The sequence below is a fragment of the Cydia strobilella genome, chromosome Z (assembly GCF_947568885.1).
Source record: "Cydia strobilella chromosome Z, ilCydStro3.1, whole genome shotgun sequence".
NCBI lineage: Eukaryota > Metazoa > Arthropoda > Insecta > Lepidoptera > Tortricidae > Cydia > Cydia strobilella.
The window spans coordinates 4,784,082-4,799,915 of record NC_086068.1 but is presented as its reverse complement, the minus strand read 5'-3'; the positions used below and the strand labels follow the sequence as shown (position 1 = coordinate 4,799,915).

Here is a 15,834-nt window from a genome sequence, read left to right as displayed (position 1 = left end):
TACTTAAGTATAGCTTCTTAAGTTCTATCTTAAGTTTAAGTTAAAGTTTAATCTTTTTAAGCTATTAGAAGGCGCGATATGTAGATTTCAACGAGCGTCCGCCTGGACTGCCTATACTTCGTACGAAAAATGTTAAACATACATGTATTTCTATTATTTATATTACAAGCTTTTTTTATTCAACATGCAATGTTTGTATGTACGTATGTGTTCGGTTCAAATCTTGCAACCTAAATTAGATTCACTTCCCATTATTCGATTGAGCTAAAACTTCACATACGTAAGTTGGGTGACTATGCAATATTATGGTAGGTACCATCGAGCTCATCTGATAATGGGATAATGGGCACATGCTAGCTGATCTGATAATGGAATAATGGACACAATCGAGCTGATCTAATCATGGAGGCAGGAGGCGGCCATAGGAACTCTGTGATACAACAACGCAAACTAATTGTTTGTGAGTTTGTTAGATTTATCGAATTATCTCGAAATGTATTTACTTTACCAATAAAGATCTGTTGCTTACTGCTTTGTTTTTGTTTTGTATTTGTGTGTGTGTGTGTGTGTGTGTGTGTGTGTGTGTGTGTGTGTGTGTGTGTGTGTGTGTGTGTGTGTGTGTGTGTGTGTTTTTTATATTAAAATATATTAGGTATAGGTATTGTTGATGAAATTGTATGTAGAATTTTTTAGATTTTAGGTATTTATTAATATTTGTATAATTTTTGACATTGTATTTCTGTATTTTTGACCTGTGTTATAATTGTTATCTTGATTTTATAGAAAATGTTGTAATTTTAGTATATTATGAAATAAAATAAAATGTTTCAATATAAAGATCTGTATAGGTATCTGATGAGTAATTAGTTTCCAGTGGAAAGAAAAGTAGTCCCCTAGCCGCCCGCGGCATCATCTGTACAGAACGATTTCCGTGATAAAAACTCCTTCCTCGGAACTCAAATTATCTCGATAGGTACCCAATTTCATCGAAATCGGTTCAGCTGTGCCAGGATGAAGAGGCAGACCATACAGTTACTTTCTCATTAATAGTATTAATTCTGAAATTAGGTACCTAACCTACCTATTTTATTTCAGGCACGCATATAATTTACATAACAATTACGATATATCAATATTTTAATCGCAAGAATAATAATATATACATATAATATAAGGGTGAGGGGGGGTTATATAAGGGCCGCGGGGAATGTGCAATTAAGGGGGGGGGGAGGGCGTTTGGTTGATCAATATATAGATATAGGTCAGGGGGGCTGCAGAGGGGGGGGGTTACATAAGGGCCGCCGGGAATGTGCAACTATTAAGGGGGGGGGGGGGGGTCGATCAATATATGGATATAGGTCAGGGGGGCTGCGCGTTGTTACAAGGAGCCCCCTACATGTTCACACATATTGTCATTTTTCTAAATTCGGTAAAAAATGCCAAAAATCATTATATTAAAATTTCACCGCCATTTGTCCCAAAATCATGCGCACGCTAATATTGCTGAAAAAGCTGCTTTCTTTGTCATTGTGCGCCTAATGCGAGCTTTTTAGGGTTCCGTACCCAAAGGGTCAAAACGGGACCCTATTACTAAGAGCTAAGACTCCGCTGTCTGTCTGTCTGTCACCAGGCTATATCTCGTGAACCGTGACAGCTAGACAGTTGAAATTTTTACTGATGATGTATTTCTGTTGGCGCTATAACAACAAATACAAAAAACAGAATAAAATAAATATTTAAGTTGGGCTCCCATAACAACAAACGTGATTTTTTGCCGTTTTTTTGCGTTATGGTAAGGAACCCTTCGTGCGCGAGTCCGACTCGCACTTGGCCAGTTTTTTCATGGCTTTTAAAGGTTTATTCTAACCTACTTACATCAGATCAAATTAGTCAGAAAAAGGCGGCAATTTTGAGTAATGTAAGGGCAAAGGGTCGATATGTCGGGCTAATTTTGAATATGAGCCTTTTCTCTGACAAATTGGTTCACCGGACTATACAGGTTCATTTTGTTATGTCTGGCCATACTCTGAGGGGTGAATATGTAGGTCATACTCGTACTGAACAACTTTTACTATGGAGCCAACCCCAAAATCCCGAAAAAAATCTTCTGTTCATAGAAAACAATGACATTTGATTCGACGAAATTAATGAGAGGAGTATTTTTAGCGTTTATGCGTACTTTAAATTTTGCATGCCAGTTTCTGGTGGAATGTGTGTGACCACGATATATAGTTGGTCAAACTAAATTGGCAGTAAATAAGAATAAAAAAAACTATACTCATCCTTTACTTTTGGGTGCTAGTACTAGTGAAAGACAAAGATAGTATGATTCTCTCTGTCTATGTTTGAAATGAAACAGTCCTTTGACAAACTATATTTTTGGTAACATCTCTTGTACCACATTTTAAAGCGAAATAAAGATATTCTATTCTATTATATTCGGGATTAGTAAAAGTTGTCCAGTATGACTACCAGACATTAGAAAATCACTAAGTACTTACCTATTGTATCATCTATTGTATCTCCAACGAAGCACGCTTTACAGAACTCCATGGTTTTGTTTTGTAAAAAGTTCTTGTTTGTAAAAAGTCTTTTTTTGTAAAAGTTCTCGTGTATATTGTATAGTTAAAAATGTCTTTTATTTTAAGTTACCTATAGTAGGTAAATTTAATTCGAAAAGTTTTAAAACACTAATAAAATTTAGTGTTACTGATTCTTATCACGTCAAAGCTTAAAATTGTCTTTTCGCACTTTTTAAAATCACTTAGTCACTGTTGTAGTCTTTTTAAATTTAAGTGTTTTTTTGTCTTGTCCAGTAGTTACTATTTTGGTATATTAAGTTTGTTTATACAGGGTGATTTATGCGACGTGAGCAGGACTAACCCTGCACACTCATCGTACTTACGTGAAACAATTACACTTTTTCCTATTTTTTAACTTTTTGATGACAAACTTAATTCTTACCTACTTACACCTAATAAATAAAAATTGAAACCTCTTTAAGCGTTATGACAGCACTTTGATTATGAAGAAAATAAACTGTCATACTTGAGTAGGATACGAGTTTTCAAAAGTAACCAGACTGATGACATTCAATTTGCCACTTTTCACAGTGTCAGTATTTGACGGATGTAATCTAATTGTAGAGTGCCCATGCATGTGGTAAATAAATTAAAAACTTTTTTTTTGACACTAAAAAAAAAATACGTTAATCTCACTAATACTGTTACTAATACAGTTGCTTATAATTTATTAAAGGCGCAGAGTTAATCCTGCTCACGTCTCCTGAATCACCCTGTACACTTGTTCCATTAATTTGAGAAATTGATATTTTAAATCACTCTTAACAGTATGTACGTTCCTTGGTTAATGTTACCTTAAGTAATTAACTTATCATAATATCCAAACCTTAAATTGAACTGTCACATGTTCCAATAACGGTTTAATTCAAAAAGTTTTCACTATAATCTTTCAACGCCATTTCAGATAGATTTTCATTGTATTCCGTTCTTGATAAATCTCTGTTAGCCGCATATTTTAGACCATAGGCAATGTACAGCACTATGGAAAGCACAGTAGCTACTACTACTAGCATTTTTGCAACGGATCTTTGCCTAAATGTGAGACCCATTTTAACAACACAAAAAGTTAAGTTAGGTACTTAAAAGTTCTCTTCAATTTATGATTTAATATTAAACTAGTTTAAAACACTCCTTATTTATGATTAATTATACTAATTTCAAACACTTATTTACGACACTTAATATTTTTTTTGTATTTTATTTAGAGATAGTTTTCTAGATCACGCGATATATTATAAGTTTTTCGCGTTCGGACTGCGTGTTTCACCCTCAGCGCCGCGAGTGCATTTGAAGCCGGGTAGTAGACGCATCAGCTTGCAGCGGGTGGGTGGCATGGGGTGCATCGGAGTGGGGTGTGAGGGGGGTTACGGGATCCTAGGAATCCTAGGATAGGTGAGAGGGGAGTAGTAACCTAGGCTATAGGGGACGAGATACCGCGGAATTGTTTTAACAGTTAGTTGGTCGTTCTTAACGTTAAAGTGGTGGTCGGTAGGGGAAAACGAAATGTACTTAACCTAAACTGTTATGACACTTATGACATTATAACTCATATACCTGCGAAACTACTTTGTCAAAATAATATTTACATATATTGACACCAATTTGTCAGTAAAACTTTAAGTAAAAATTTTTATTGCAAGTAACTCGAGGCTTTATATATATTTTTTAATTATTTTAGGGATAACAAACAACTATACAATATAATATTACATTTAGTAGTACAGTTAAAATTAACATAAATATGCATAGCCATAACATAACAATCATATTATCCACAAATTACAACATAATTTTGCAATGGTTGGCACAAAAAAAGTACAGTTAATTATTAGAACTAGGTAAACTTAGGTATTTAAACAGTTAGAAATTATATGCTATTTATTATACGGCTTTATCATATTTATGTATCGAATTATTATTATCTTGCTCCGCCTCATTTTAAAAACCATGTACATACATAGATATTTTATAACAATATTAATCAATACAGCGAACAAGCAGTACGCAACTCACCTGGAGGTCTGGATAAAACCAGGTCGTGGAGCGGCCCTAGCCCTACCCTAGGTAGCCTAACCCGGGCGTGGCCGTGTTCTATTTATAGACTTTCAATATTAATTCATTTATTCATATAAAACAATTACACAGTTACATATATACTATAAATGTGCCAAATTGGAGTAACCAGTTTGTTGACGCGCCGCGCTTAACTCTTACTTAATTAAATGTTTACATTTGTGACTACTACTGTTAGAAGAAAAGAAAAAAAGAAAGCATGCATTTATTTATGTTAGAATAATTTTACATTTTATGTAAGTATGTTGTTATCGTTATTGTAATACGTACATGTTGGGTTTGAACACTGAACTTATAAATTTTTAGGTAAGTATGTTTTCAATATCTCGATTTTTAATTTTGTTTTAAACGCTGCTTTGGTAATATTTTCATTTACAGACATAAATCGTATGTTGTTAAAGATTCTAGGAGTTATATAGTGTAGTGTTCTTTCCCCATACTAATTACAACTTTGTGGTTCGAGATATTGTGGTCTTCTTTTAAGAATCTTCTCTTCTTCTTTTAATAATAGTCTTCTTTAATTTGACTAATTCTTGAAACCAGCAACACAGGGTTCAAAAGTTGCGAATTTATTTATAGATTACGGAAAAAATAATTCAAAAAATCTAAGCGAGTTTTCTTGCGGTTATTCTTAGGTATGATTCATAAATATAAATTTGGCATGGATTTATAAATCAATAAATCAAAAACAGTAGTAGAATAAAAAAAAATATTGTAGGGGAGGTACCTACACGTAAAGTGGGGATGTAAATTTTTTTTTCGCTGTGGGGTACCGTTGGACAGGTCTTTCAAAACGAATAGGGGTATTTAACAAACATTTTTTGATAAAGTGAATAGTTTCGGAAATAATCGCTCCGAAAAAAAAATTGTGTCCCTCCCCCTCTAACTTTCGAACCATGGGTTCAAAAAATATGAAAAAATATGAAATTTGCCTTGTCTTTTTGGTTTCCTCGTATTCTGTATGAAAAGTAGATTGTTTAACTCGGGTGAATGACACCAAACATCATTTCATCCCTTTATTAACAATCATACTAACTCCAGTTTAGTCTATTGTGACGGAAGAGTAACTACGGAACACTACACTGAGCATGGCTCAATATACTCTTGGCGGGTTATTAAAGCCTCAATTCAATTATTATAACAATATAGATCAATACAGCAAGCATGTAGTACCGTCGCCATCAGATATATCGGAGCGGCCAAGGCGCTCACAAATATCTAAACACGCCTCTATTATCAAGGCGGTAAAGAGCGTGTTCAGATATTTTGAGCATCTAGGCCGCTCCGATATATCTGATGGCGACTGTACCTACGCAACTCAAATTCTAGATGAAATCAGGTCGAGGTGCGGCCGCTGATCCTAGGTAGCCTATGACCCGGTCATGTTCCATTTTCCAGGCTTATGTACTATTCGAGCGCTGTATCGATTTTAACCGGGCTTAATGTATATGACTAGGATAGTAGGATATCTCTTTGCTCTGACCTATCTTATGTATTGACCTATTTATATACTTTGTTCCAATCCTTAAGGGGCCCACTGACTATCAGTCCGCCGGACGATATCGGCCTGTCAGTTGTTCGGAACTGTCAAATTTTTGTTCTAACTGACAGACCTGTATCGTCCGGCGGACTGATAGTCAGTGGACCCCTTTATGTAGGTATTACCTATGTACTAATATTTACATTATTTATATACTTTGTGCGAATAAAGCCGCCTGTTGTCTGCTTCTAACTTTAACGTACCACGCAAAAAGGGGGTTATGTTTGACGCCAATGTCTCTCTGTGTGTCTGCCTGTGGCATCGTAGCTCTCAAACGGATGGACCGATTTCGATGTGTTTTTTTTTACGTAAAAGCGAGTTGACTTGCGGTGCTTCTTAGCTATGTTTGATAAAAATCGATCCAGCAGAAGAGTAACAGCTCTTTACCAAAATGATGTAAGCTGACCGGGTCGTGTAGACGCGACCGGGGGATGTTGAAATATTTTTAGAACTGTTTTCATTTTATAGATAGACACGTAATTATTGCAAAATATATATATTTTTAATTTTTATTCATTAATTTTGAATAAAAAATCGACGTTAATTAGTTAAGTGATTTAGTGTAAATTTCGCGCAAAAACGCTCCAAGCTGTCACGTGATCTGGATGACGTAACGATGTGATAAACAAACGACTGTCAGTGCCAGAGGACCTCCAGGTTTGACAACTTGTCTGTGCGTGTTTCTCACACCGTGACGTCACGCGCTCCGATTTGCGTTTGCAGTCACGTGATGCTGGGCATTATTTGATATTTTAATTATTTTTAATTAATTTTTTACGCATATTTACACATACAAAATATAATTTTCAGCATTCTCTGCTATGGTAAAAACATAACATTTTATTTATTCGCGATTCATGTCAACATCCCTATTGGCTATTTGCATTTTCTTAGTGGATACATGATTTTAAAAAGTAAAAAACAATTACAGTAACGAACACTTCCCGTCCGCTAAAACAGTACAATAATGGTTTGTTTTTTTTTTAGTTTGAGTTGGCAATTTTGGCACAAAATGGTTTAAATCTTATGATTAGCGTATGGGTTTTTTTTTAATTATTTAATTTAATAATTTATTTGGAATGCACATTTCAGTACCTATAGATCATCACAAAATTGACATAAATATTACCAAAGATATATGTAACTCCGTATAAGATAAGTAAAGTCTAAGGAAAAAGCGTGCTTCGGAAATCAAAAGTTATTCTCGAATAGATGGCGCCACACCTTTTGATGGCGTTGGCGACACTGTTTATCAGTGAAAGAACATGGGTCAGTCATATTCATATGGCCTTCTAAAAAATCTACATGCATTTTTTGATATTTTTATACATTTTCATTTTTATATTTAAACCTGTGTCGATCACAGGTGTCGATAAATGACAGTAAATTTGCTGTGACTACAAAATTTACTATTTATGACAATAACCCTCTTTACTATCTATTCTCTTTGCTATTACACTACTATCTTGTTATGTTTTAATCACAAGTACATAGTTATAAAGCTTATAAATAATCAGGTAGGTAAATAAACTAAAACATAACATTTAAAATTGTTTAGATTTCGTATTTATTCCGCTCAGAATGCTTCAAACCAGCCAAATTATCCAAAACGAACAATAAACTAAATTCTACAAAAAAAAATAAGTTCACTTACCCTTTTGTGTTCTTGAACTTTTGTTCGGGTCTTGGCGGCGGCGTGAAGCTGATAATGTAAATGGAATACAGTTAGTGCATGTTCCGCGTCTCGTAATCTACCCAGAAGCTATATACTCTGTAAAGAGGGCTGTTCCGCTCAGCGGATTAGCATTGCTATCCAGCGGTGCAAAGCGGCCAGTCTTTTGGGCACACATTTTTCACACCTAATTTTATAAGATATTATTTAACTTGCAATGTTTGTATGTATGTATGTATATGTATTTATGTATGTTCGGGACAAATCTCGCATTGATCTGATGATGGACACAGGAGGTAGCCATAGGAACCCGGTCGGGGCCTCCGCTGAAAACTTACATGAGAGCTGCTGGGGCCTAGAGCTGTGACAGTTGCGGTGGTACCACGACCATGGAGCCGGCGACGGCGGCGGGGGGCACAGGGCCTTCCCTGGAAATACGTAAATGCACCCTATACTGACATCCAGAATTAAAGTGAGGGAACTCTATGTATCTGTCAAAAAAACCATATATGAATAACGCGCCATGAGGGGTGGCAGAATACCAGGCACAATACCTCGGTTCGCCGGGGTCTCTCCCAGAAGTCTTCGGCAGCATCAAGGGTCTGCTAGGCTTCCTGGAAGAGTTGGGTTGGCAAGAGTAGTGCCGTCAACCCATCACGCAAAATAGGCGCAATATATGACGTCGAGTTGCGGAAACCAAGCCCGCGAAAACCTATAACCTATAACGCGCCATGAGGCCGCGGACTGGACGGCGGAGCGGCGCGCGGCGCGGCGAGCGCATCGCCTTGATTTCCGCGCCAGTCCGCGGCCTTAGGTGAGGCTTTTCTTTTTTTGCCATTTTTTATGTGACCTTTTTTACCACTTTTGTGTTATTTCTAGTCAGGATGACGAGCTCTTTCAATCCTAATAGGATAAAAAAAATGTCCCAAGGGTTTTTTCCTATTGTGTTACCATTTCCTCATATACCATATATGGCGGTAACAAAAAGGAAAGATTCTAAGGTGTTAGGAAATTTTGAGACACTTTTTTCTCCTATAAGGATGAAAAGGGCTCGTGATCTTCACTAGAAATAACACAAAAGTGGCAAAAAAGAAACGCTCAGGTCACAATCGGTGGTAGCCGTGGTGTCAACCTCAGAGTCAGCAGGGAGGACGGGATAGGGCTTGTTTTCTTTGAACGGAGGGCGCGATGGGGACAGTCCAGCCATGACAGTAGTAAGAATGACCAGTATTAGAATACTAACCCACACGTTCGGTCACTATCGGCGGCAGCCGTGGCGTCAACCTCTGGATCAGCAGGGGAGACGGGATGGGGCTTGCTTCCTTTGAACGGAGGGCGCGAGGACAGGATAGTCCAGCCATGGCCGTAGAAGCTGCAAGCGAATATCGATCTTAGTGTTGAATGTAAACTTTAAAAAACCGGCCAAGTGCGAGTCGGACTCGCGCACCGAGGGTTCCGTACTTTTTAGTATTTGTTGTTATAGCGGCAACAGAAATACATCATCTGTGAAAATTTCCACTGTCTAGCTATCACGGTTCATGAGATACAGCTTGGTGACAGACAGACAGACGGACAGCGAAGTCTTAGTAATAGGGTCCCGTTTTTACCCTATGAATCATATCAATCTTGAGACCTTTCTCTTACCACACTAACTAACTAACATACTAACAGGGCAAGTTAAATTAAAGCTTGTAAAAAACACCTACTGGATGAGAAAACGTGCTTCCGTTTTTGTTATTTACGTTACAATGAGCAGGGAAAACTTGCAAGATCGCCTTTTATACTAAGTAATATTTATTGAGTTGTTAGCTTAATAAGTGGAGATGCCACGAATATTCGGCAACTATTCAGTATTTGGGCTGTTCGGCCACTTTGACGAATATTCGGTATTGTGAATACTTTTCGTTTGAATACCGAAAACCTATTACATACATATACTTATTTACACAGGTGCAGGTGCAGAGGTGCAGTAAGTTCAGCCAGCAGAGTTTTTGTAAAATTGTAGCGCTTTTTTATTACATCACAATACGGTTGACAAAAAATTTATTAGCAACCCTTTGTATGATATAATTATTAAAAGTCATAATGTAATGATTGTCTATATCATTAGTCATAATTCTGAAACCGTTAACATTTCAGGATTTTCCTCGGGTTATCCTATAGATAGGTTAGGTTTGTTTTATGGCAATCCTGAAAAGTTACGCGTCTCTGAGAAAACCAAATTATGACAATCATTACATTATGACTCAATAATTATGTCAAACAACAGAGACCCATCTTGAGGCCTTTCTCCAGTTTTCAATGTTACCATGATAAATGTGGACATGTTTTACCAAATATTCGGCGCTTCGGCCGAGAGTGTAGCCGAATAGGTATTCGACCAAAACCACTATTCGTGGCATCGCTATTAATAAGCAATTATAACTATCATTGTATTTATAGTCTATTGTAGCTAATGAAAGTAATCAATCAAGTATGATAAACTTTGTAGTTAAATACTCGTATTGGCAACCCTTTATGACAATGGCATCACGCAAGGTAAAGGGGTTATTTTGTTTTTAGGGTGATTAAGTGTAACACAGCGTCTTACGTAAGCGAACAACTCCGCCGCGGCGCGCCGCTTCGCGTTCGCGTTCGCAACGAGATCGCGCCCACGTAGGACACTTCTATAGGTATCAAAGAATTGATTTACCCCGCACCGAATCGCTTCGCTTCGAGTTCGTGTGTTGTTCGCCTACGTAGTACGCTGCGTAACCCGCCCGCCGCCAAAAAGCCACTTCCGTACAAACGAAGTTACTTCTGATTTCAAAACGACATCCTTAAGCTACATGAAACTGAAACTTGGTATGAACAAAGATAGATATAACTCTGTAATAGATGGATACAGTCTAAGGAAAAAACGTGCCTCGAAAACCACGAAAATTTCATTCTCGATCAGATGGTGCCACTACCTTTGGCCTACTCTCGTATAGAGGGCGTTGACGGTTTCGTTTGTTATTTAACAATTTTAACGCATATCAGTGAAAGAACATGGGTCAAAATCATAAAAATAATTAATGCAAATAAAAAAAAAACCATATTTAAATACATTTTATCTATTTTTAAAATATACATTTTTAGTTTTAAAGTGTTTCGATAGATGGCAGTGAATGTACTGTGGTTACAAAATTTACTATGACAGTACCGCTATATACTTTATATCCTCTTTGGTATGAATATTCACGTAACATATACCTACTTATGTCCGTTCAGGTATTAATTCTTTGCTACAAAATTGTTACACAAAGAAAAAGTATATAGTTTTGTAAGTATGTAAAACTGAACTCGCTCTAATTTCTTATTACAATTATATGAAAAGTAAACAAGTATAATTAAGTATATATGTACATATATGCAAAGGGGCTTAATTTTAAAATATTACCTGTTAAGCTTCCGAGCTTTGCGAGTATATAGTTCAAAGTATAAATGACATAATGATTCATCAATTTCATTATTTCTGTTATCGGTAATATCAGTTATCATTCTAACTCCACCGCTAGCAAGTTACAGAATTTTGGCGATTAGGAGATTCCCCTCTGAAATAATATTTTGACAAAGAGCTTTGTAATTATCATAGCGTTTTTTAGGGTTCCGTACCCAAAGGGTAAAAACCCTATTACTAAGACTCCAGTCCTCTGTCCGTCTGTCCGTCTGTCTGTCACCACACCAGGCTGTATCTCATCAACCGTGATAGCTAGACAGTTGAAATTTTCACAGATGATGTATTTCTGTTGCCGCTATAACAACAAATACTAAAAAGTACGGAACCCTCGGTGGGCGAGTCGGACTCGCACTTGTCCGGTTTTTTTTTACTTTAACTTTCCATGTTAATTATCATAAATCCGTCATCTTTTTAGCCTTATCCAGGATTTTTGTGGAATTGCTATGAAAATTGGTGTATGCACTCTTAGGAGTTAGGACAACAATCTGGGGGCACGGCAGTGCCCCGTCCAAGACAAGCAAAGCGAAGCGCAAGGGCACTACCTACCTTTTCTCGAACCGCTTCGTCGTTTATTAGAACCCTCATAACTTGGGTTTGGATTATAACAGATTTTATTCATATCTACAAAAAAAACCGGTCAAGTGCGAGTAGGACTCGCGCACAGAGGGTTCCGTACTTTTTAGTATTTGGCAACAGAAATACATCATCATCATCTTCCTCGCGTTGTCCCGGCATTTTTTGCCACGGCTCATGGGAGCCTGGGGTCCGCATTGGCAACTAATCCCAAGAATTGGCGTAATTTCACATCATCTGTGAAAATTTTAACTGTCTAGCTATCACGGTTCATGAGATACAGCCTGGTGACAGACAGACAGACGGACAGACGGACAGCGGAGTCTTAGTAATAGGGTCCCGTTTTTACCCTTTGGGTACGGAACCCTAAAAACGATTTTGTCACTGACTGACTCACTCACTCACTCACTCACTCACTCACACACTCACTGATCATCAAAACACTTAGGGTACTTCCTGAAGTCCCTACAAGAATATATAATAGACCCTACTAGACCCTACTAATAGTGTTGTGTTCCTGCCGGTGAGTAAGGTTGCCAGAGCTCGAGGGAGAGGAGTGTTAGGGTCGGCAACGCGCATGTAACTCCTCTGGAGTTGCAGGCGTACATAGGCTACGGAGACTGCTTAACATTAGGCGGGCCGTATGCTTGTTTGCCACCGACGTAGTATAAAAAAATATATAATAAAAAATAATGAATAGAGAATAATTTTTTCACATTACGCCCATGTGACGTTAGTGAATCGGTTAAGGCACATATTTTGACTAAGGTCTAGTGTTTGTGAAGTTATAGTATTTTTCAAACTGGAAGGATACGATCAGATACGATAATCGATGTCATCTCCACCTTATAACCTATAAATGCCAAATATCGCAAAACTGTATTGAATTGACATCTATTATCAAAATACTATAGGGCTCATGGAGACTGCATATAGGAGCCAAATGTCTATGTATGAAAAGTGTCCATCAAAAAACAGTAATTAGGCGGCGCCACCATACACCGAAATACTACCAAAAACAACCTACGTAATTTGGTCGGGTTATTTGTTGGTTCATGTTATACTTTATACTCATGTCCCAGAGCCTAACTAGCGCCACCAGAGAGATTAGGAACTATTATTGAAAGCTGAAAGCGGTCACTTTTACAACAATTCTGCCATAAGAGACTGGCATCCTTTCTATACCATCCATACTATAGGGCTTCAGAGCAAAGAATCTTCAGAGCTACTACCAAAGAGTAAATTAAGTATAAGCTACTACTTGTATTGTAGAGTTATGCCGGCTACACACGCAACTATATATCGTAGCGATTTAAGACTGTGCGCATATGACAAAAACAGCTGCAGGAGAGTGCCATTGGCATTAAGTCCGGCTTTTTTGCGTTTATTATCGTTTTTAGGGTTCCGGACCTCAAAAGGAAAAAACGGAACCCTTATAGGATCACTCTTGCGTCTGTCTGTCTGTCTGTCTGTCCGTCTGTCACAGCCTATTTTCTCCGAAACTACTGGAGCAATTAAGTTGAAATTTGGTACACATATGTAAGTTTGTGACGTAAAGATGGTCATGTAACGTAAATAAATTAATTTTAAACACGGGGGCCACTTTTGGGGGGGTAAATGAGAAAATTAAAAAATAAAGTTTGTCAAACTACATCGTGTTACATATCTAATGAAAGAGCTCATTGTGGGAATCTCAAATGTATTTTTTTTATAATTTTAAGCTAAATATTTTAGAAGTTATTCAAGAAAATAGGCAAAAAATTACCATTCCCCCCCTTTATCTCCGAAACTACTAAGCAATTTTTTTTAAAAAGACACTAAATAGATTTTTACCTATAGATCACCGGAAAATCTATTAGAAATGTGCAGTCAAGCGTGAGTCGGACTTAATTACTTAGTTTTTGATCCGACCCCTACGGGTTTTTTAAAGACAATTCACATAAAAAATACATTGTTTAAATTGTGTAATGTACGGAACCCTTGGAACGCGAGTCCGACTCGCACTTGGCCGGTTTTTAGTAATAATGATTTATTAAATGCATAAATAAATACAGAAAAACATATATCTTACATTTTGCTTCCTTCCGACATCCGATATCGGATCGGACAATGTGAAAACGCTCTAATAAAGGGGCCCACTGACTATCAGTTCCCCGGACGATATCGGCCTGTCAGTTGTTCGGAACTGTCAAATTTTTGTTCTAACTGACAGGCCGATATCGTCCGGCGGACTGATAGTCAGTGGCCCCCTTACGGCTCGTATAAAACCAAAGAATATAATACTCACTATAAAACGCTCTTAGCTTACAACTAAGACCTCTTCATACTAATTTAGGTGAAACGACTTTTATTGAATGGTGTGTTTAGATAACAGTAATAAATATACATTTGATATTACTATACAGCAAAAATAGATATAACTCCGTAATAGATGGATACAGTCTAAGGAAAAAACGTGCCTCGAAAATCAAGAAAATTTGGTTCTCGATCAGATGGCGCCACTACCTTTGGCCTACTCTCGGATAGATGGCGTTGACGGTTTCGTTTGTTATTTAACAATTTAACGCATATCAGTGAAATATCATGGGTCAAAAATCATATAAAAATAATTTATCCAATAAAAAAAAACATTTATCCATATATAAATACATTTTATCGTATTTTTACAAATCTTCATTTTTAGTTTTAGTGTGTCGATAGATGGCAGTGAATTTCCTGTGGTTACAAAATTTACTATGACAGTACCGCTCTATCCTATTATATCCTCTGTGCTATAGAGAAACCATACCAAACAATAGGGGATATTACTGCAATGTTCTGCCATCAGAGTGCAGCACTAGCCTTTTCAGTAAACCATAGAGTAACGGATACATACTGTATTAACAGGTTTTTGACAAGTTTTCAGAGATAATAAAATATGTCATTGATGCATCAAGGCGGTTTGTTAACAGAGGACCTACCGGAAAACGAGAATCCTAAATTTCGCTATCTGCCTCTTTATCGCTCAAATATGTAAGTGACAGAGATGTTAGATAACGAAATTCCGATTTTCTTGTTTCGCGATAGACCCTCAGATTGTGGTAGTGGCGCCCCCTTCGCAGAGTTTCGCGTTATATTCCCTATTTAAGATCTGATTTTAGTTGCACTATTATGGCACTATATTTCGCCATCGCCTGAATGTTAGGGATGAATGTTGATGGACGGAGAGCGTATGGTAGACCCAAAAAGCGATGGATGGATTGTGTAAAAGAGGATATGAGAAAGAAAGGAGTGAGTGCTGAGGTGACGAAAGATAGAGGAGAATGGAAGAGAAAAACATGTTGTGCCGACCCCACATAACGTGGGATAAGGGTAGGAAGAAGAGATTTCGCCATCGCCTCCTACCTATGATGCCACCCGGTCGGTGATAAGGACAAAGCATGGCACTATTTTCTCTTTCCTCTTATAGGAATCGTAATAAGACTATCTTTCTCTATCAAAGAGTGTCAGGCCCTTGATTGGGCCCAATAAATTCCACAACTCTTCTCTTTCCGAACATACTACTCGTAACGCGATCCACTTCGTTCGCTAGTTCGTGTATTTGCCTCTCTGTCGAATATATTATGCAAGAGCAAGGGCCTGACACTTTGATAGAGAAAGATAGTCTTATTGCGACTCCTATAAGAGGAAAAAGAAAATAGTGCCATGCTTTGTCTTTATCATAGACCGGACATTTTTTCATGGTTGGGTTATGGCATCATAGCAAGGAGTCGATGGCGAAGTACCGAAATTTATAAGTGAAAGAGAAAAAGCATTATGCTGCCATACATGAAACTGTTAATACATAAATATGTCTTTCTCTTACCCCCGGTCGCTCGGTTTCATGTCTATAACTACTTGTATATACTATGTCTATGTTGTATATACTATGTCT

At 37.4% G+C, this 15,834-nt stretch overlaps 1 long non-coding RNA gene across 1 annotated transcript in view; it reads left to right on the top strand.

Moving 5' to 3' along the window:
* LOC134754503 (uncharacterized) overlaps positions 1-15,834 on the top strand; it is a 300,790-nt gene that overhangs the window by 258,573 nt on the left and 26,383 nt on the right. The window lies entirely within an intron of this gene.